Raw genomic sequence first — 22,551 nt, 5'->3', positions numbered from 1 at the left:
ACTATTTGACAGTTAATAACAGTAGATACTAAATATTAAATGTTATTGTGCAGCATGCAAGATCGACAGCACACAATGTGCTTTGGGGTAGCAGACAAGAAAGGTGTAGTTCGTGTCTGTGAACACCCGTGTGTACAACTGTGTGCACACCTGTGTGGATCAGCGTGCTTGTATTCAAAAGGTTTCTCCATGTAACGATCTGCTAGGGAGTGTGGGGAGTAATAGCCCGTCCCCCAGGGCATGAAGCAGGTATGGAGGAGATCCAGGCCCCAGACATCCAGAGGTCCCAGAGTACGAGAACCCAAGAGGACCATCAGAGGGGCAACTGTGCCAACCTCCTGGGAAGAGCTGAGGAGAGCCCCAGACGTGGGGTCAGCCAGGAGCCACGGAGCAGAGGCCAGAGGGGATTGCAGTGACATGCCCTCGGGCTCTGCCGACAGCTAGCTGTGACAGAGAGGACCGAGCCCCAGGCCCAGAGGCCTGAGGGCCCCCCACCCCTCAGAAGTGGCCCAGCTGGGCTACAGGCGCAAGGCCCCGCCACGCAGCCACCAGGAGAAAGCTGGTACATAAATGAGTGCCCAGCCCCAGACACAAAGAACCACCAACGCACCGACGTCTGAGGACATCAGCCACTGGCAGGGAGTGTGGTGGGGGGAGACAGGCCTCCATACCTTGGAGGGCCTCAGAATTTCCCAGAGAGGTGGAGTTTTAGTCCCGACCTGACATATAGACACAGACGTACAGGCACACACGGACACAAATGTGCATTCCCACCCCCATATACACATAAACAAATACTCGGCACTCACCCAACATGGAGACAGACACAAATAGACACTGTACACACAATCACACTCCCCAAACATTATACCCCAGGTCCAGGTACCCTCACCCCCAGAGGGGCAAACCACACCTAGACCCAGGAGATGTAACCCTTTTCCCTGGGGTGGAGGCAAGCAGACTGCTCCCATATCTGCAGTAGCAGGGAGGCCCCACATCCCAGACCCCAATCGGAGGGCCAACACCTCCTCCCAGCCCCCCAGCCCTGACGGCTAACAAAGAACGGGGGTGGGTGAAGACCCCAAACCTCCCTCCGCCCGCTCATATGTAGTCTTGCTGTGTGCTGTTCTAAAGTGCATTTAAAACACGGGAGGGCATAGTGCTTCCTGCCAGAGAGCAGCAGGGTTCCTCCCGAAAACCCTGTGTCTACATACATTTAAAATTGAGGGTTGGGCACCAGCACCAGGGCTGAGCCCCCATGCACCCACCCACCCACATCCCTGGTGACATAACAACCAGGACCCAAGACCCAGCCAGAGCCCCAGCCAGGAGGTGGAGCACCTCCAGACCCCCAAGCCCCCATGCCTGTCCCGGACTCCTCACCCAAGAGCAGCCAGGCTACCAGGCCAGTAACCAACGTCTGCCAGCACAGACCCACCCTCATCTCCGCTGTACGCAGCCACAGCACAGAAAACACCATCTAAGAGCTACCAGAGCCCCTAACCAGGTCATGGCCTGGTTAGGGGAATCCCCAGACCTGGCTAGGGAATTCCCAGATGCCCTAAGCCTGTCCCTACACCCATATCAACCACAATAGCGAAGTCAGGACCAAACTATGACCCCCAACCCCCACTAGGTGATGAAACCGATCAAAGGAGCCCAGAGGGATTGATCAAATGTGGTGGCTCTGGCAGAGGCTGTATCAAGACTAATGTGATCTATTAGATGGTTTTTATATTGGTTAGAATTAAGATTATTTTTAGAGTTAATGAGGACCATTTTCTTGGCAATGCATAGGGCCATAAAAACAATGTGAACTGTGTTCATTTCTGTAGTGACCTCATCCATTTTGCCCAGTGAGCACACTAAAGGGGAGGCTGGAATGTTACATTTCTGACACTTTGATAAGTCTTTACATATCCTGAGCCAAAACTTCAGAACTGGTGGATAGAACCAAAGAGCGTAGATGTAATTGTCCAGTGTATTGCCTTGACAGTGTGAGCAGTTGTTGGTAGACGTAAAGCCCATCTTGAACATCCGATGACCAGTATAGTGCACTCTATGTAGTATTTTGTATTGTATTAATTGCAAACTGGGATTTCTGATCCATTGAAAGGTTTTTAAGCATATCCGAGACCAAAAATTCTGGTCTAACTTGACTGATAAATCCGGTTACCATTTTGCAATAGGAAGAGATATTGATTCATCTATTTTAGAAAGTGTTCTGTATATTTTAGACAATAATTGGGGGGGGGGGGGTTAGAGTAAAAAATTGTACCACACTTCATTTTTAGTTATTGACTGAATGATGAATTTCTATAAGTACGATGCATGGCAGCTCTTTCCTCAATAGACTGGGTGATTCATGGAATGAACCCGCACAATATAACCCAGTTCAAAAATGTGAGCTTTTTCCATTATTAGAGTTGTACAATGAAAAACTGAACAGTGGTGAGAGTCAGAAACAGTGTTTGGAACATTCAGAGTCAGAACTGTGCATTTTGAAACGGGTCAGCTGCAGTTTTGCTGCTCCACCATGCATGGAGGTAATGCTTAAATTTACATATACTCAAAATGCATTCTTCTTTAACAGATTAAGAACTTAGAGTTTAGAATACATAGTAGAAATCTGAAGAAGAACAGATCTTACAATAAAAATGAGTGGGATTTGCATTATCCCTAATCATGCCAAAGAACTACACTTTTGCTGAGGTAACAACAGCATGATATTATGTATGTAACATACATTACTTTAGTATTGTCTTACATTATAGTAATGTAATATATTTAATGTATTGTTACGCCCCTCTGCAGCCCCTAATCTCCCCCAATGTGTTCAGCTGGTGGTAATTGGCCACACCTAGTCAGGTGTGGATAAAAGCATACCTGAGGCAGGTTTTCTAGAAGCTCACTAGTCTCTGCCTTGGTGGCACCAGCCATTTTAGCTAACCTGCTATGCCATTTTAAGACAAAACCTCTTCTCACTCAAAGCACTCGTCTCTTTTTTTCTATTCGTCTCCTTTTTTTTATGTTGCAGCTTTTGAGCTGGGTCGTAACACAAGTGGGGGCTCGTCCGGGATATATTTTCCGGAGCTGTAGACAACTCTGGTGTTTGGTACAATGTTACTGCCTTGTATTTAATTATGGATTTTGACTTAGAAGATTTCATTCGTGCTCCGAGTTCTGAGAAGTTTGAGTTATGTCGTAAAGATGACTTGTTGAGTATTGCGGCACACTTTGATATTCCAGTAAAGAAATATAGTGCAAAAAAAGAAATTAAGAGTACTATTTTACAACGATTAGTTGAGTTGAAAATCTTAATGGGTTCTGATGTTTGTGATGATAACGTTCCTTCTGTTGAGCAAGGTGTCCAACTTTTGAAGGACGATGTTGGTGCTACAGCAACTCCCCCAAAAGTCCAGGTGGAGCCTAAGGAGCCTCACACTCTACCTCGTTTCGATCCTATGTCCCCAGATTTCAGTGGGTCAAACGGACATGCTAGACTTAAGGTGCGTCTAGCTCGCCTTCTGCTGGAGGTACAGGAAAGGGAGCAAGCACGCAAGGCTGAGTTTGACCTCAAATTCAGATATGTCAGCTGGAAATTGAAGCTGAGAAGGAGGTAAAGTTAAAACAGCTAAAGGTGGAAGCTATGAGGCTTACACAAAGCAGTCTTCACCCAGCTCACCGGTTACTTCAGGTTCTTCACATTTATCTGGCAACACCTGTATGTTTAACGTGAGCAAAAATATTGCTTTGGTGCCAACATTTAGAGAGACAGAAGTTGATTCCTACTTTAGTGTATCTACAGGAAACCCATCTAGACTGTAAGGAAGATGAAAAATTGAAAAGAATGGGTTATACAACAGTTTTGTCCTCTTCCTGTAAAACTAGACAAAGGAGAGGAATGGCTATCCTGTTATCAAGTAAATTACACTTTGAAAAAATATCCGAGATAAGTGATAAGGAGGGACATTATATTTTGGTAAGGTGAAACATTGAGGGGAATTCAATCACATTGTTAAATATATATGCTCCACCTGGAAGCGATATTTATTTCTTTAAGAAAATTATAGACATGATGGTAACAGAGACAGTAGGTTTTCTAATCTGCAGTAGATTTAAATATGCATCTACAACCAAAGCTAGACATCTACAACCAAAGCAATAGAAAAGCACAGAATACCAAAACATAAGAATACATACATTCATGGAGGAGGTGGGACTAATTGATATATGGAAAAATTTGCATCCCTACCAAAGGGATTATACTTGTTTTTCCTCACCGCACTCGTTATACACAAGAATAGATTATTTTATAACATTTGGGGAAAACAAAGATAAAATAAACACTTGCGAAATTGGGGCAACAGACCTAAGCAACCATGCACCGGTATACCTGTCCGTTGATCTAAACCTGCAACCAAAACTTAATAATTGGAAATTAAATTCAAGCTTACTGAATGATCCTCACTTCAAAGAACAAATTGAGAAAGAGATTCACTTCTACATGGAAACTAATGACAATGGTGAGGTGCCTCCTGCTATTCTGTGGGATGCTTTAAAAGCCATCCTAAGAGGGAAAATTATAGCAATATCCTCTTATAAGAAAAAGATGAGAAAATAAGAAATTAGAAGAGTTACAAAATAAGTTAGAAGAATTAGAGAAAAAGCATAAAAGAAAAACAACACAGGATATATTGGAGGAAATTATGAAAACAAGAAATGAAATACATGATTTGACTACACATGAAATTTAAAAAAAAATTAATGTTTCTTAAACAAAGGTATTATGAAGGAGGATCTAAAGCAATGAATGTCTTAGCCTGGAAACTTAAAAAGAAAATAGCACATAATAGAGTTCACAAAATTAAACATCAAGTGACAAAACTAATAAAAAATAAATTATTAGAAGTTCAGGGTGCATTTGAAACATTTTATAAGACTCTTTATGCTAATAAGACAGAGAGTAGTATAGTTGAAATGGACAGTTTTTTAGACTCTTGTGATTTACCAGTACTGAATGAAGAACAGAATAAAACTTTGATTGAAGATATAACAGAAAAGGAACTAAGAATAGCAATAAGTAAAGTTAAAATAAATAAATCCCCAGGATCAGATGGGTATTCGACAGAATAGTACAAGGAGATGAAAGAAGAATTAATACCAGTGATGCTCCTCACACTGAATTGGGTCCTAAAGAAGGCTCAAGTACCTTCTAGCTGGAAAGAAGCAATTATTTCTGCCATCCCAAAAGAAAACAAGGATAAATTAGAATGTGGGTCATATAGACCAATATCTGTTCTTAATACAGATTATAAGCTGTTTACATCTATCATGGCTAGACAATTAGAAAAGTTCTCACCTAGTCTAATTCATAATGATCAGACAGGTTTTATTCGAGAGCTACAAATACAAGATAACGTACGATGGACATTATAAATTATTAACCATATTCAAAAGAATAAAATAGAAGCAATGGTAATTAGTATCGATGCAGAAAAAGCATTCGATTCAGTTAATTGGAACTTTCTTTACCGAGTCTTTGGTTTGCATGAAATAATAATTAAGACAATACAGGCACTTTATGATAACCCTACGGCAAGGATTAAAATTAATGGCTACCTATCAAATAGTATTAAGCTGGAAAGAGGAACGAGGCAGGGCTGTGCGTGTTCACCAATATTATTCGCGTTATATCTGGCACCATTGGCTCAATATATAAGGCAAAACAAGGAAATAGAATGCATTAATATCCATGAGAAGGAGCATAAGTTAGCCTGCTATGCAGATGATATTTTAATATTTTTGGAGTCATAATACCAAAGGATCTTACAGAACTATTAGAACGAAATTACTTACCAATACAAAAGAAAATTAAGGAAGATATAGCGAGATGGAATTTAATTCCATATTTAAGTTTATATTCGAGAATAGATTCAATTAAACTTAATATACTACCTAAATTATTATATCTATTTCAAACACTATCAATAGAAATAAACCAGAAACAATTTCATGAATGGGATAAAATTTTGTCAAGATACATGTGGCAAGGAAAAAGACCCCGAATTAGATTTAAAACCTTACAACTTAATAAAGCAAAAGGGGGGTGGGGCTTACCTTTTCTTGGGGATTATTGTTGGGCAGCACAATTAAGGCCTATGATATGCTGGTGTAATCCTTCATATGACGCTCAATGGAAAGTCATTGAGGAGGGTCTGACCCCCATCCCCATACAAGTTATAGCAGACAGCAGCCTGCAAGATTTAATAAAAACTATTGAAAATCCATGGATCAAGCTGACTTTTAAAATTTGGGAAACAGTAATAAAAGAATATAAACTAGAAGAGGATATACCAATTCTTAAGTGGTATGCATATGATACACATTGGACAGAGTCAAAGATTGGACAATAAAGGATTAACAGCTTTATGTATGGTAATGGAGGAAAGCAGACTAATTAGTTTTGATAAAATGAAAGACAGTTATTCATTAGAAACACAGGATTTTATAGCTATCTATAGATGAGGCATTTTGTCAACAAAAAGATAAAAGCTAAGGCTGAATTAAGTAAACAGCTGCTAGACATATTTAAAAGTGCATACAGTTCAAATAAAAACAGAGGTATTATATCTGGCCTTTATAAAGGATTAACAAATATGAAATTACACTTGACCCTATATATCAAAACAAAATGGGAAATTGAGGGAGGAATAGAGATAAAGGAGGAAGAGTGGACAACAATATGGACATACCAATGGAAATGTAGCAGCTCACAGAGCTGGAGGGAATTTGGGTGAAAAAGCCTGATAAGATATTTTATTATTTTATTACACCTTACCAAAAATCTCACTATGAAGGTAACCCTCCCGCTTGCTGGAGGAATTGTGGAAATACAAATGCAAATCACTATCATATTTTCTGGGACTGTCATGTTATTAAAACTTATTGGAAGGGAATACATGTAGCAATACAAGAGATATTTGGAAGTTACTTACCTTTGGAAAGTAAAACTTAATTTTTTGGACTTATGCCAGAAGGATGGACAAAGAACGATAAATATTTGTTTAATATTTTACTGGCAGCAGGCAAAAAAGCCATCACAAAAAAATGGCTTTCCTCTGAGAGCCCAACTATGAACATGTGGATGGACATCACAATGGACATATACAGGATGGAGAAAATGACAGCAGATGTGAACTACAAGAGGGACCTGTTTGTATCACGATGGAAGAAATGGATGGAATATATATAAAAAAAACGCAGGCCAGATTTTGATTTTGACTGTGTTAACTATTAAAAGACTAGAGGATATATTAGTTATATTAATGGAAACAAAAACTCACTCCCTACATGCGTTATTTTTTTTTTTTAATTTCTGTTTTGCTTCTTTTTTTTTCTTTTTCCTTCCTTTTGTATGGATATTTTAGTTGTTTAAAAATAGAAAAAAAGGAAAAATACATGTAGTAACAAATTGTTGAAATTGATGGTATTGTACAGTGATTCCTAAAAGTCAATTAAAAAAAAAATGTGTCGCCTCCCAGAACCCAAACTCAATCTCAGAGTGGAATAGATCCTTGTTTCAAACCTTTTATCATACAGGGTTGTTTCTTTAATAAGTGATACTGTTGACGACCAGTCTGTAACAATACTGAGAGACACGGGTGGTTCGCAGTCTATTATTCGAGAGGGTATTTTGCCGTTGTCTATTGAGTCATCCTGTCAGTCAAGTGTTGTGGTCCAGGGTATCGGAATGACTTTTGTGTCTGCACCTTTGCACAATGTTCATATCACTTCCTCTGTTTTCAGTGGAGTTGGTAAGGTCGCTGTCCTTGCCTCGCTGCCCATAAAACGGGTTGATTTCAATCCTCGGGAATGATTTAGCTGGTGGAAAAGTGCTGCCTGTGCCTGAGATGATGGATAAGCCTGAAACAGGCTTCAAAGTTAAACAGCAAGAGTATGCTAACATTTTTCCTGCTTGTGTGGTAACTAGCTCTCAATCCAAGAAAAATGACTTTGATTTGTCTCTTTACTCGCTATGAAAGAAGCACCTGATAGTGTTAGACCAGAAGCTAAGCTGAGTCTAGAAAGATGTTTTCTCTTCCTTTTATTTATTTTTTTTCTTCCGCCTGTCCCGTTTGGTTCTTTTGCCATCAGAATTATTGTCTAAAGGCAAAGAAAGATGCCCAATGGATTTACTTTAACAAATGGACCATCCCAGCCTTGCCGTATTGGTCTGTTTGATTCACCTTTGCTTTTATTGTTTCTTTTATTTTATTTTCACTTGCTAAACACAGGACAGACTTGACTGGGGAAAAGAAAAGGGAGACAACAGCGGGGAAGAGGGACGGTGATGAAGGGCAAAAAACAAAAACCAACAAAAAAAACAGACAAAAAATACATATATCAATCACCTGGATCACCTGTTGAGAAAGAAAAAAGAGAAAACAAGCAAAAAAAAGAGAGCAATATAATAAACAACATCATCACGATGATCTATGTGAATATAACAGTAAATACTAAATATTGAATATTATTGTGCAGCACGTAAGATCGACAGCGCACAGTGTGCTTTGAGGTAGGAGCCAAAAAGGGTGTAGTTTGTGTGTGTGAGCACCCGTGTGTACACCTGTGAGCATGAGCGCGCTTGTATTAATAGGTTACTTCATGTAATGATCTGCTAGAGGGTGTGGGGAGCCATAGCCCCGTCCTCCAGGGCATGAAGCAGGTATGGAGGAGATCCAGGCTCCAGACATCCAGAGGCCCCCAAAGCACAAGAAACCAAGGAAGACCAACGGAGGGGCAACCGTTCCACTATCCCCGAAAGAGCCGAGGAGAGCCCCAGATGAGGGGTCCCTCAGCAGCCGCGGAGCAGAAGCCGGGGGGGTTGCAGTGACGTGCCCGTGAGCTCCGCTGGCAGCCGCTGTGCCAGAGTGACCGAGCCCCAGGCCGAGAGGCCGAGAGCACCCCACCCCCAAAGGGGCCCGAGCGAGCCCCAGGTTCCAGGCCCCGACAAGCAGCCACCAAGAGTGAGCCGGTGGGTACCTGGACGCCCATCCCCGGACACAAAGAACAACCAATGCACCGATGTCTGAGGGCGTCTGCCACTGGCAGGGGGAGTGGTGGGGGGAGATAGGCCTCCATACCTTGGAGGGCCTGAGATGTCCCAGAGAGGTGGCGTCTGATACCCAACCTGACATATAGACACAGACAAACAGGCACACACAGATACAAACATCAATTCCCACCCTCATGCTCTCATATGCAATTACTCAGCACTCACCCAACGTGGAGACAGACATAAATAGACACTGTACACACAATCACACTCTCCAAGCGTACTTTATACCCCAGGTCTAGGTACCCTTGCCCCTGGAGGGGGAAACTGCACCCAGACCCAGGTAGTGTTACCCTCTTCCCTGGGGTGGAGAGAAGCAGACCGCCCCAACTCCGCAGCAGCAGGGAGGCCCAACATTCCAGACCCCAATCGGACGGCCGACTCCTCCTCCCAGCCCCCCCACCCCAACAGGCAACAGAGAACGGGGGGGTATGAAGACTCCAAACCTCCCTCTGCCCGCTCATATGTAGTGTTGATGCATGTGTGTTCTAAGGTGCGTTTAAAACCCAGGAGGGCATGGAGCTACCTGCCAGAGAGCAGCAGGTAAGTGCATAGCCCCTCCTGATAGCCTTCAATGTCTACGTGTATTTAAAATTGAGAGGTGGGCAACAGCGCCAGGGGTGAGGTTGTACACCCTGATGGTCATCTGGATGCCGTGTAGTGTGCCCACCCCCAAGGTCCTATATGTATGTGTTATGAGAGTGTGAGTAATGTTAATGTCTAAGTTGTGGGATAAAATTGAGGCACAGGCAGCCAGAAGGGGACAGAGGATGCCTCCCCTGCACCCTGGTGACACACCTTTACCCCAAGGCCCTGCATGTGTGGGTGATTGTGGTGGAGCGGGAAGAGGGAGGCAGCTGGAGATGGGGAGGGAAGGAAGGGAGGGGCAAGTGGCCCCTCCCTGGAGCCAGCTCCCCCACTGACCCCAGTAGGCACCCCCATACTCTGCAACCCACCAGGACACGGGGGCCCAGGCCCATCTGGACCGGGGCCCAGTTAAGCAGCACCGCCCGGCTCCACAGAGCCGGGGACAGCCCACCCGACCCCACCACAGAGAAAACTGCACCCACCCCGTCATCCACTCATCTTCCAGACTACACAAGATAATAGACACCCAGGCTGAGTTCTTCCTCAACCTCTCCTATATCTCCCCCACCTGCAGAGTGAGTTCCTGTTTTCTCTTCCTAATGCAGACATAACACTGCCCTCTTCTAGAGAGGAATTTATTGTTGCACAGCATGAAGATGACTCTCTTCTGAAATGCCATTCTGTACTTACTCAGGAGGAAGCTAAGGTAAAGAAGGTGGCGTACATTGTTGATGAGGGCCTCCTTCTTCATCGCTGGGCTGGTGAAAACAGTTTATCAAATTGTTGTGCCAAAGGTTTTCCGCTTGCAAGTCCTAGCATTAGCACATGATCACCCACTTTCTGGACACCTTGGCATAAATAAAACATATAATAATGTTCTCAAACTTTTTTTTTGGCCAGGACTCAAGTCTGATGTTGTATGTTACTGTCATACCTGCCATGTTTGCCAAATTGTGGGCAAGCCAAATCAAGTTATCCCACCTGCACCCCTGTCGCCAATGTTGACTGATGAATGACTGTGTAGGACCTTCACCAAAATCAAAGTCAGGGCACCAATACATTCTAACAATGATGTGTGCTTCTACTAGGTTTCCCGAAGCAGTGCCCCTGCGAAGGATCACCGCTCCTGTCATCAGTAAAGCTCTGGTAGGGTTCTTCTCAGTGTTTGGCCTTCCAAAGGTAGTCCAGACTGATCAGGGAACCAACTTTAAGTCTAGGACCTTTGCTCAGGCATTAAAAGCATTAGGAGTAGAGTACATTACATCAAGCTCCTACCATCCTGAAAGTCAGGGAGCACTTGAAAGATTTCACCAGACATTAAAGTCCATGCTCCGCAAATACTGTCTAGAGACAAAGAACTGGGATGAGGGTATCCCATTCTTATTGTTCGCTGCTTGTGAAGCAGTGCAAGAGTCCCTAGGCTTTAGTCCTGCAGAGCTTGTATTTGGACATGAAGTTAGAGGACCGTTGCATATCCTTAAAGAACAGCTAGTTGTTCCAACTAAAACACTGAAGAGCATCCCTGAGTACGTGGCTAAAATTAGAAAGCGCCTAAATCAGCTTGCACTATTGCCAGGGACAACTTAACTGCTAGGCAGGTAAGGATGAAAAAGCACTATGATCGGAGAGCAGTTGCTCGTCACTTTAAACCTGGTGATCAGGTTCTAGTTTTGCTCCCCATTCTGGGCTCTTCTCTCAAAACAAAGTTTTCTGGACTGTACATTGTGGAAAAGAAACTCAGTGAGACCAATTATGTTGTTCAAATTCCTGATTGTCGTCGTAAGACTAGAGTATGCCACATTAACATGATGAAACATTATCTTTCTAGAGAGAATGAAGACGATCCCCTCACTCTGCACAAGGTTAAGTCTAGCTCCCCCGTAGCATGCGTAGCTTCAGAGATGGCCAATGAAAGCAGTGAGGAGGATGCGGTCCTGCACAAAGATGCATCACAGGGGACGAGACTAAGTAATAGTGAGATTCCATCTGACATGCCCCACTATTTGTCTCACCTATCACTTAATCAGGCTGAAGACATTCAGAACCTAATTGTGTCCTTCCGGTGTATGTTTGGGGATGTTGCTACCCAGACGAGTTTGATATCCCATGACATTGTTCTTACCAATCCTGCACCCATTAAACAGCATGCATACAGAGTCAATCCCATCAAAAGAGTTATGAAAAAGGAAGTAGAGTATCTTGTTAGAAATGGACTTGCAATACCCAGTTATAGCCCCTGGAGTTCCCCATGTTTGTTGGACATTAAAGCTGATGGAAGTCCACAGTTCTGTACGGACTTCCGCAAAGTGAATGCTGTGACAGTTCCTGACGCGTATCCCTTGTCTCTCATTGATGATTGCATTGATGACATTGGGCCTGCCTCATTTATTACTAAACTGGATATGTTAAAAGGTTATTGGCAGATTCCTTTAACCAAAAGGGCATCGGAGATAGTGTCTGTCTCCCGAATCCAAACTGGAAGCTGGTTCCACAGAAGAGGAGCCTGAAAACTGAAGGCTCTCCCTCCCATTCTACTTTTCAATACTCTAGGAACAACAAGTAAGCCTGCATTGCGAGAGCGAAGTGCTTTAGTGGGGTGTTATGGTACTACAAGGTCATTGTAACTCCGGACAGTTTCCTCCAGTACACAGTCATGTCATTTGGGTTATGTAATGCACCAGCTACATTTCAGAGGCTAGTGAACAAAGTATTGTGTGATGTTCCAAACTGCCGGGTGTATCTGGATGACATTGTTGTGTATTCCAGGGAATGGGCAGAGCATCTTGCTACTTTGTTAGCAGTTTTTGAGCACCTCTCAGCTGCCTCGCTGACTTTGAATCTTGCAAAGTGGTAGTTTGGTAAGAGCACCATTCTCTATCTAGGCCAACAAGTTGGCGGCTGGAAAGGTATGTCCAGTGGATGCAAAGATCCGTGCCATTTCAACCTTTCCAGTTCCTTCTACAAGAAGGGAGCTGCGTCGTTTTCTTGGAATGGCCAGATATTATCGTCGGTTCTGTAAGAACTTTTCAGAGCTGCTGAGTGTCCCCTCATCTGGGGTTTTCCTCAGCTCTTTCTGGGATAGTGGCGCGGCTGCCCCTCTGTTGGTCTTCCTTGGTCTCTTGTGTTCTGAGGGCCTCTGGATGTCTGGGGCCTGGATCTCCTCCATACCTGCTTCATGCCCTGGAGGACGGGGATGTGGCCGTAATGTTTAATATTTATGTGTGCCTATGCCAAGAGGCACACATATTACTATTCGTCGGATTTATTATTATTATTATGTGTGCCTATGCCAAGAGGCACACATATTACTATTCGTCGGATTTATTATTATTATTATGTGTGCCTATGCCAAGAGGCACACATATTACTATTCGTCGGATTTATTATTATTATTATTATTATTGTGTGGATGCCCTAAAAGGGCTTCCACACTATTGAGTTCCTGTTTCTCTTTATTCTTTATACTTTATTCTGGTTGCTTCCGTACGTTTTTTGCCGTTTAACTACTTCCTCAGTTTTCAGCCGATTTTCTCAGTTCAAACTCTAAACTGTTCTGCTCTTTCTGCTAATGTGTGCTATGACTTTTGGTGTTTATTACTAATATACTTTTTAAAATATTACACTTTTTTCCTTTAATTTGTCCCATTGAAATGAATGGAAATCTTCAGAAATTCTACTAAAACTTGCTTGTTTTTGAAACTTAACTACTTCCTCATACTTTCACCTAGAAACTCCATTCAAACTTTAAAATGTTCTCAGATTATTGGGCTATTCCTGTATGATTCAGCTTTTTCAGATCTTCTACCATTTTAATCTTATACCTCTTTAAGTTTTCAGTTGCAAAATTGTGATTTATTAGAAAATACATGCGTTGTTATGGTTGCTATGCAATTAACTCAGAGTGTGCACTTGTCCTTTCTGAATTTTCTCTTCATGTCTGAACAACTTCTTGCTACTCACTCAATTTCCACTCAACCCCCACAAATTATACATCAAAACGTAGGAATTTTTGCTGGCTTTCAGAAAATGTGACTATCATTGTTGTGGGATTTATAGAATTTTTGCAAATCTCCTCAGAGCAACACAAGGTCTTAAAATGCTCCATAGAAAGTCAATGGAGAGTTTGTTCAAAATCAGCGCTGGATTTCTCTAATGAGAGGCATTTTCAAATCGTCATATCTCCTTAACGAAACAAAGTTGAGACATGACGCTTGTGCCAATATATCTTCAGACATCCCTGATGCTCACAATTCAAGAATTTTTTCCTCACCTATTACCGTTTGGCCATGAATTACACTTGTTTGAGGGTAGGAAATTTTTCCCTCGCTCAGATTTCTTCAGATTTCAAACTCTGGAAATGAGGCACTTTTTTCTCTCGTCATATCTTTTTGATGGATTTCAACAGAGACCTGAAAATGTCCATGACTGTCCACCAAAGCCTGCTGTTTCTTACGGTGAAAGAATGATTTTGATGCTCCATATAGATTTAGAGTTACAAAACGTTGTTTGAGGGCAAGTCAAGGCAGTTTTGCTTTGCCTCTACTCAGTTACAGTGTATTACAAGTCATATATCTTCAATAATTTATATCTTTTCTCTGGATTATGAAGACCTGCAGATTCCCCCATCTCTTCTGAACAAAACGGTGTCAGAATGAGCGTTCTAGCCCCTACAGTTAAGAAATTATGGCCATTTGTTCGAGGGGAATCCTGAATGTGAGAAATACACTGAAGAAAACCCATAGCTCTCTCTGTGTCTGTGTTTGTAAGTGCTGATTACAGCAGGTGCAGCCAATTTAGCTGACCTAGATATGCCAAGCCCAGACTCTCAACAGCCCCTGTACACTTTGCTCTCTGTGTATGTGTGTGTGTATCAATATTTCTCCCATGTTAAAGTATTACTCCTCCATAATAGTATTTGTGCTAAATCAAAGTACTTTTACTACATCTTAGTACTTCTGCTCAATCATAGTATTTCTGCTGAATCATAGTATTTTTGCCAAATCATGGTATTTGTGATAAAGCATTGTATTTCCACAAAATAACAGTATTATGTACTGTTATATTATTACTGCTCATAGTATTTCTGCCAAATCATAATATAACTGCAAAATAAAGATTTTTCAGCCAAATCATAGTGTTTGTGCTAAATCCTAGTAATTCTGCTCAGTGATATAATTTCTGCTATGCTTTAGTGCTTTTTGCTATATTATAGAATTTCTTCTAAATCAAAGTATTTCATGTAAATCATAGAGCAGTTTTTACAGTCATCTTACTGTTAAGCCATAAATTACGTTTGTTTGAGGGGTGGAAATCTGTCCTCCCTGGATTACATCAAGGCCAAAACATTGTATTTGTACAAAGTCATAATATTTCTTCTAAATCATGTTATTTCAATCAAATCTCAGGAGTTGTGCTAAAACACAGTATTATTACCAAATCATAGTATTTGTACCCAAACATATCTGTTCAACTTATTTAACTCTTCTCAACAGTCCAACACCTCTTCTTCACCCCGTTTCAGCAGAATTGAGTTTTTTCACCCCTTTTCAGCACAAATCCCAGCTATTTCAGGTGTTTTCAACTGAAATCTCTCCTATTTCTAATTGCTGATGTCTTTGTTTTTCAGCCGTCTGCCCCCTTTTCCAGGTGGCGCAATCAGTAATGACACGGCTCTGCAGCTCAAAGGTTGTGGGTTCAATCCCACCTTGGTCAACATTTTTTTTTCACTACAAATTTATACACTATCACAGACCTGTAATTTATATTGCTAATTTTTTTCACTACAAATGAGTAGTACAAAAACATACTATGTCTGCAACATCACAGTATATCTGTTATGTTATAGTATTACTACTAAATGACATTATTTCTGCCAATTCAAGGAGGCTGACTGTTACTAAGTGCATCAGTGTACATAGGTCATCTCTTGTGTTGGAGTGCCCTCTTGTGGCACCTTTTGGGTAGTGCCTTAGTAAACGTGAACACTGCAAAGAAGTGGTATCAGACTGGTTTGTAGTGGAGGAATTTGTTGCCAGTTTCTTTCATCTTTAATCCGTATTCATGTTGTAATGTAGTAGTACCACAATATGGCAGAAACACTATGTTTTGGCACAAATACTTTGATTTGGTATACTTTAGCTTCTTCACCCCTTTTCAGCAAAATTTTCATTTTTTTCACCCCTTTTCAGCACAAATTCCAGCTTTTTCAGGTGTTTTCAACAGAAATCTCTTTTATTTCTGATTGCTGATGTCTTTGTTTTTCAGCCGCCCGCCCCCTTTCCAGGTGGCGCAATCAGTAATGACACGGCTCTGCAGCTCAAAGGTCGTGGGTTCAATCCCACCTTGGTCAACTTTTTTTTTCGCTACAAATTTATACACTATCACAGACCTCTAATTTATGTTGCTAATTTTTTTCACTACAAATGACTAGTACAAAAACATACTATGTTTCATAGTATATCTGTTGTGTTATAGTATTACCAAGGCATAGCATTTCTACCAAATCATAGTATTCCTTCAAAATCATAGTATTACTGCAATTTCATAGTATTTAAGCGAACTCGTAGTATTAGTGCAAAAACATACTATGTCTGCAAACTCACAGCTTATCTGTTATGTTACAGTATTACTACTAAGGCATAGTATTTCTACCAATAGTATTCCTTCAAAATCATAGTATTACTGCAATTTCATAGTATTTGAGCAAAATCGTAGTATTTGTGCAAAAACATACTATGTCTGCTAAATCACAGTATATCTGTTATGTTATAGTATTACTACTAAGGCTTAGTATTTCTACCAAATCATAGTATTCCTTCAAAATCATAGTATTACTGCAATTTCATAGTATTTGAGCGAAATCGTAGTATTGGTGCAAAAACATTCTATGTCTGCAAAATCATAGTATTACTGCAATTTCACAGTATTTGAGCGAAATTGTAGTATATGTGCAAAAACATACTATGTCTGCAAAATCACAGTATATCTGTTATGTTATAGTATTACTACTAAGGCATAGTATTTCTGCCAATAAGAGTATTTGTACTAAATCATAGTACTTGTGCCAAATCATAGTATTTCTGCCATATTGTGCTAGTTGTGCATAAACATAGACTGTCTGCAAAATCATAGTATATTTATTATGTTATAGTATTACTACTAAGTCGTAGACTTTCTGTTTTGTTATAGTATATGTGCTGAATATAGTATATGTGCCAAATCATAGTATTTATAGCAAATCATAGTATTTGTGCTAAAACATAGTATTTCTGCCACATTATAGTATTTGTGTAAAACCAGAATGTCTGCAAAATCATCATATATCTGTTATGTTATAGTATTACTACTAAGGCATAGTATTTCTGCCACATCATAGTATTTTTGCAGAAACATTGTACTTCTGGTAAATCATAGTATTTCTACTAAATAATAGTATTTCTGCCAAATCATAGTATTTGTGCCAAAATATTGTATTTGTACAAAGTCATAATATTTCTTCTAAATCATGTTATTTCAATCAAATCTCAGGAGTTGTGCTAAAACACAGTATTATTACCAAATCATAGTATTTGTACCCAAACATATCTGTTCAACTTATTTAACTCTTCTCAACAGTCCAACACCTCTTCTTCACCCCGTTTCAGCAGAATTGAGTTTTTTCACCCCTTTTCAGCACAAATCCCATTTTTTTCAGATGTTTTCAACAGAAATCTCTTTTTTAGCAGACATTCTGCTGATTCACCTGTTTTCAGTGCAACGTTCTACTTCTTTACCTCTTTTCACTAGAAATTCTGCTGATTCACCTATTTTAAGCAGAATTTTCAGCCTTTCACCTCTTATCAATACAAATCTCAGTATCTTCTGCTCATTTCAGAAGAAACCTTTTCACCTCTCCTCTTTTCAGTACAAATTTGAACTTCTGTACCCCTTTGAAGCAGAATCTTTGCCTTTTCAACTCTTTTCAGCAAAAGGTTCTGTTTTTTCACTTGTTTTCAGCATAATTTTTCAGTTTCTTTAATGCCATACAGTTTTTGCAGCTTTTCATCTTTTTCACTCATTTTCAGCAGACAGCTTCAGCGTTAAGGCATCCACACAGCATTTTCGCAGGAAATGCAAATTTTTCTAGTTATTCTTCAGTTTCCGCCTGAAATTTTGCAGCGAATCTCGCCTCGCAGTTTTGAGACAAGCTTCATATATGTTACCTCATTTTGTGCGGCTGGATCAGGAATGGTGTGCTATGACTTTTGGTGTTTATGACTATTATAGTTTTTTAAATATTAATATTTTAGTGAAAATTTTCCCGCGCTTCTCTGCCAAACAGTTTTGACAATAGGGTTACATATGTTAGATCATTTTGTGCGGCTGGAGCTGGACTAGTATGGTATACACTTTTGGTGTTTATGACTTTTATAGTTTTTTAAATATTAATATTTTAGTGCAAATTTAGAAAGATTCTTCTTTTGGCGCCATAGAAACAGACTTCATTTGTGGTGTGTTGGCTCCATCTTTTGGTCCCACTGATACAAATTTCAAACTTCATTTGTGGTGTGTTGGCTCTCTCTAGTGGTATGCCGGGAGTAGTACGGCCTGTCTACCCTTATTTGGATTACCGTAATGATGACAATATCAACGGTGCGCACAGCGTCGCTGCTTTCAGGAGCCATTGGAATTTTTAAGGTTGCGCAAATCATTCAAAAGTTACGGTAATGCTTGGTGGAAAACTACATATCCCACAATTCATAGCACGCCTCTGCCGAGTCAAACAATGGCGGCCATCACTTAGTTTTTATTTTCCTCTTAATACTGTTTCTAGGTCACAAAATAAACTTTTAAGATATTTTCAGGCGAGAATATAGGTGTGTAAACTTCAAATATCTGCTCGTTTTGTCAAAACATCCCATATTAGCGACAATGTTCTGACGATGTCGTTTCTGCTTGAGGCTAGCTGGCTAGTGTGGCTAGCGCGGCTTTGCTAACAAGCTACAGCCGGCCTGGATGACAGTGAGAGCGGCTTACTCTGGTTTCACACCCGGTCCTTCGTAAAGTCTCGTGGTCACAGCTGGACTTATTTTTCGTTTATATGGACCGATTATTTATTTATTTATTCATTTTAGTAACGGTATAAACAGTGAAAGGTGGTGGATTGGCCAGATGTAAACTTCAAACATCTGCTCGTGTTACCAAGACATCCCATATTAGCTCTGATGGTTTCGGTGCCTGCAAAGAGCTAGACAGCTAGCTAGCTAACCGGAGTTGGCTGTCTTTTTGACTCAGGGTTATAGCTGGACTTATTTTTCGTTTTTATGAGCCGATGAGGGGTTTTTTTTTAGTAACGGTACAAACAGTGAAAGGCGGTGGATTGTCCAGATGCTGGTCGATGTGGAAAAAATAACTGAGTTGTTTGGTGGTCGCTGACACGGAGCTACAACCGAGGGCAGCTATCCACCGGTGTGTGTCAGACAGAGCATGCAGGGAACGAGACATACGAGGCGGCGAGGCGACCGCCGATCGACCGGTGGTAGATCGTGGATCAGGGAAACCGAAGGCAGGAGAAGCAGGCGGCTGCCGGTCAGAGCGTGAGGTGAACTGAATTTCAGGTAAGAAGTTATGAACTGCACTCTATTTGGGTCAGATATAAACCGAGTTTAGGTGTAGTTTATTTTCGTTGTGCTGACTTTTTACAATCAGTTATAATAACTCGTACTGCGTGCTAGCTAGCACGACGGAGTTTCTATACAGCTGTGTGCGCGCTAAGTTACTGATGTTGAACTTTATGACAGCCTCCCCTGTCATTCTCTCGCCTGTTCAAACTTCAGTCATGAAACTGATCAATGATCGGCTTTTCTCTATTGTTTGTTTATCGCGCTAAACAACAGCAGCACGTTTAAGCTTGATCAGCTGTTGTTAGAATTCATTTGATTTTAATTTCTAGTATCAGCTGATGTTTGCTGGAGCCACAGCTGTAGAAGCGGCTGGTGGAAACCAGGAGATGACCTTACCGAATCATCAGAGCTGAACTGGTGATGGAGAAACAGGTTTACCTTTTTTTTAGGTGACATGAATGAGTTGAAGGGAAGTTATGAACTGTTTCTGAGAGAAATAAACACCAAGCTCCTTTTTTATTTAGCTGACAGCTGGTAACTGTGCAGGGGCGGATTTAGCAAAGCTTTTGCCAGTGGGCCAGGTAGGGCATCTTACAACCAAAGTTTGTATAATAATACACAAGATTGGCTGTAGACCATTGTTAATCATTCAGAACACTGTGTAAAAATAACAAAAAACAAAAAGTGAATGCAAAAGTGCATAAATATTTATTTTACGTGATTGATGTGTGTGGCGGGGCGTGGTCTGCAGTGCCGCTGCAGGGGAGGTGGACCCACCTGAGCGGCATCTGCAATCACGCCTCTCTGGCGTAGTCTGTGCTCTCTCGGCTGTTTTTTGGGTGTGTGTCAGGCTGTGAGTTGAAAAGCTACAGCCGGCTGTGTGGGTACACCAACCATGTGTGAAAAGTGGTCCATAACGTAATGCTTCAAAGCGTGTTCATGCAAACATTGTCGGGTCTGCCGTGGTACAATGGGACTTCTGCTCATGAAACTATGTGCACAGCATCTGCAAATCGGGGCTGTACAAAGTCACTTCATCTTTACCCAAAACTGTAAGCTGTCATCTGTGAGGCGCGAGCGGTGTTTGTTTTTACCATAGTTCATGGTGGAGAATGGCTGCTCTGCTGAGTTTTGCTCTCTGTAGCTGTATGAATGGCAAACTACACTGATTACCAGCGGCATAGGCACACTTAAAATTTCTTCTGAAATTTTCGCTTTCTAGTTAGTATTTACTGTTATATTCCCATAGATCGGGTGGCTGTAGCTCAGGTGGCAGAGCAGGTCAGCCACTAACCAGAAGGTCGGTGGTTCGATCCCAGGCTGCTCCAGGCTGCAAATATCCTTGGGCAAGATACTAACCCCATGTTTGCCTACTGGTGGTGGTCAGAGGGCCCGGTGGCGCCAGTGTCCGGCAGCCCCGCCTCTGTCAGTGCGCCCCAGGGCAGCTGTGGCTACAATGTAGCTTGTCATCACCAGTGTGTGAATGTGTGTGTGAATGGGTGAATGACTGAATGTAGTGTGAAGCGCTTTGGGGTCCTTAGGAACTAAGTAAAGCGCTAGACAAATGCAGGCCATTTACCATTTTACCATAGATCATCGTGATGTTGTTTATTATGTTGCTCTTTTTTTTTTCTTCTGCTTGTTTTCTCTTTTTTCTTTCTCAACAGGTGATCCAGGTGATTGATATATGTATTTTTTGTCTGCTTATTTTGTTGGGTTTTTTTTGCCCTTTATCCCCGTCCCTCTTCCCCGCTGTTTTTCTTTCCCTCTTTCTTTCTCCCCTTTCTTTTTCCCAGTCATGTCTGTCCCGTATTTAGCAAATGAAAATAAAATAAACAATAAAAGGTGAATCAAATAGACCATTACGGCAAGGCTGGGATGGTCCATTTGGTAAAGTAAATCCGTTGGGCATCTTTCTTTGCCTTTAGACAATAATTCTGATGGCAAAAGAACCAAACAGGACAGGCAAAAAAAAAAAAAAGGTGCTGTCTTTCTACAGGAAGATCAGACCTGCGATCTCAATTAGCACCTGGTGGAAATTGGCCACACCTAGTCAGGTGTGGATAAAAGCATACCTGAGGCAGGCTTTCCAGAAATTCACTAGTCTTTGCCTTGGTGGCACCAGCCATTTTAGCTAACCTGCTATGCCATTTTAAGACAACCTCTTCTCACTAACACTCTGGTATTTGTCTCCTTTTTTATGTTGCAGCTTTTGAGCTGGGTCGTCACAGTATGTTTAAGTAGATTAAAGCAATGGTATATAAAAAGAGCACACAAACCATAAGGCCTCCTGATCGACCTCATCCTAAGTCCCAAAAAGTTGATTCTGTTCATCTGGACGTTTTCAGTGGGAGAAACGTTTCACAACTCATCCAAGTGACTTCTTCAGTCTCAGCTGACTGCAGGTTTGAGTTAGGTAATGACTGAAACTAGCCCACTGAATGAACAATGAGCTGTGAGGTCAGTTTCTTGATCATATGCAAATTGTCATGGCCATTGATCAATAACCACTGATCAAACACCACTGTTTACTGATAATTGATACGTCCAGATGAACACAATCAATTTTTTTGGATTTCCTTGCTTGGATGATGGAACATGCATCAAGACGTCATCCTGTGTCATTTTGGCACCCTTAGCTTTTGATGGAAACAGACCTTTTACAAGTTCCTGCCTTTGCACCAGGTCGATATTTACTAATAGACTATGTTTTTAGCCCACACGCACAAATACACATGAATCAGGAATGCTCTCAGGTGTTCTGTTCCTACGTTCTTGTATTGTTTTGTATCTTGTTGTATGTGTAATAAAATAAATAAATAATTAAAGCCAAGTCCTCACCGTCAGAATGTCCATGATATATATTATCAAGATGAATACAAATACAGCCAAGAATAGGAAGATGCATCCAGACTTTGGAAGGCAAGTGTAGACCTGACTTTTACAGACTTGAACCTTCATGGTTGGTGAACAGCCTCTTTGCCTGCAGTGTAGTACAGTGATAATTTCATCTGCAAGATGTGAAAGAATAAACATGATCATATCATTCAGCTGAACAGTCCAGTGAAATAAACATACAAATTAACATGTGAGTTAAAGGTTTTTATATTATTCAGGAAATGCAATACGATGCATAACTTAATCTCTCTCTCTCTCTCTCTCCTTCACAGAAAAACACAGAATACAGCAAAATTCAGTCCTGTATAAACGCATGTGTTTCTTTATATTTTGCTCCAAAAGTCT

This window comes from Pelmatolapia mariae, linkage group LG17 (genome assembly GCF_036321145.2).
Source record: "Pelmatolapia mariae isolate MD_Pm_ZW linkage group LG17, Pm_UMD_F_2, whole genome shotgun sequence".
Lineage (NCBI taxonomy): Eukaryota > Metazoa > Chordata > Actinopteri > Cichliformes > Cichlidae > Pelmatolapia > Pelmatolapia mariae.
Note: the sequence above shows the minus strand (reverse complement) of the source record.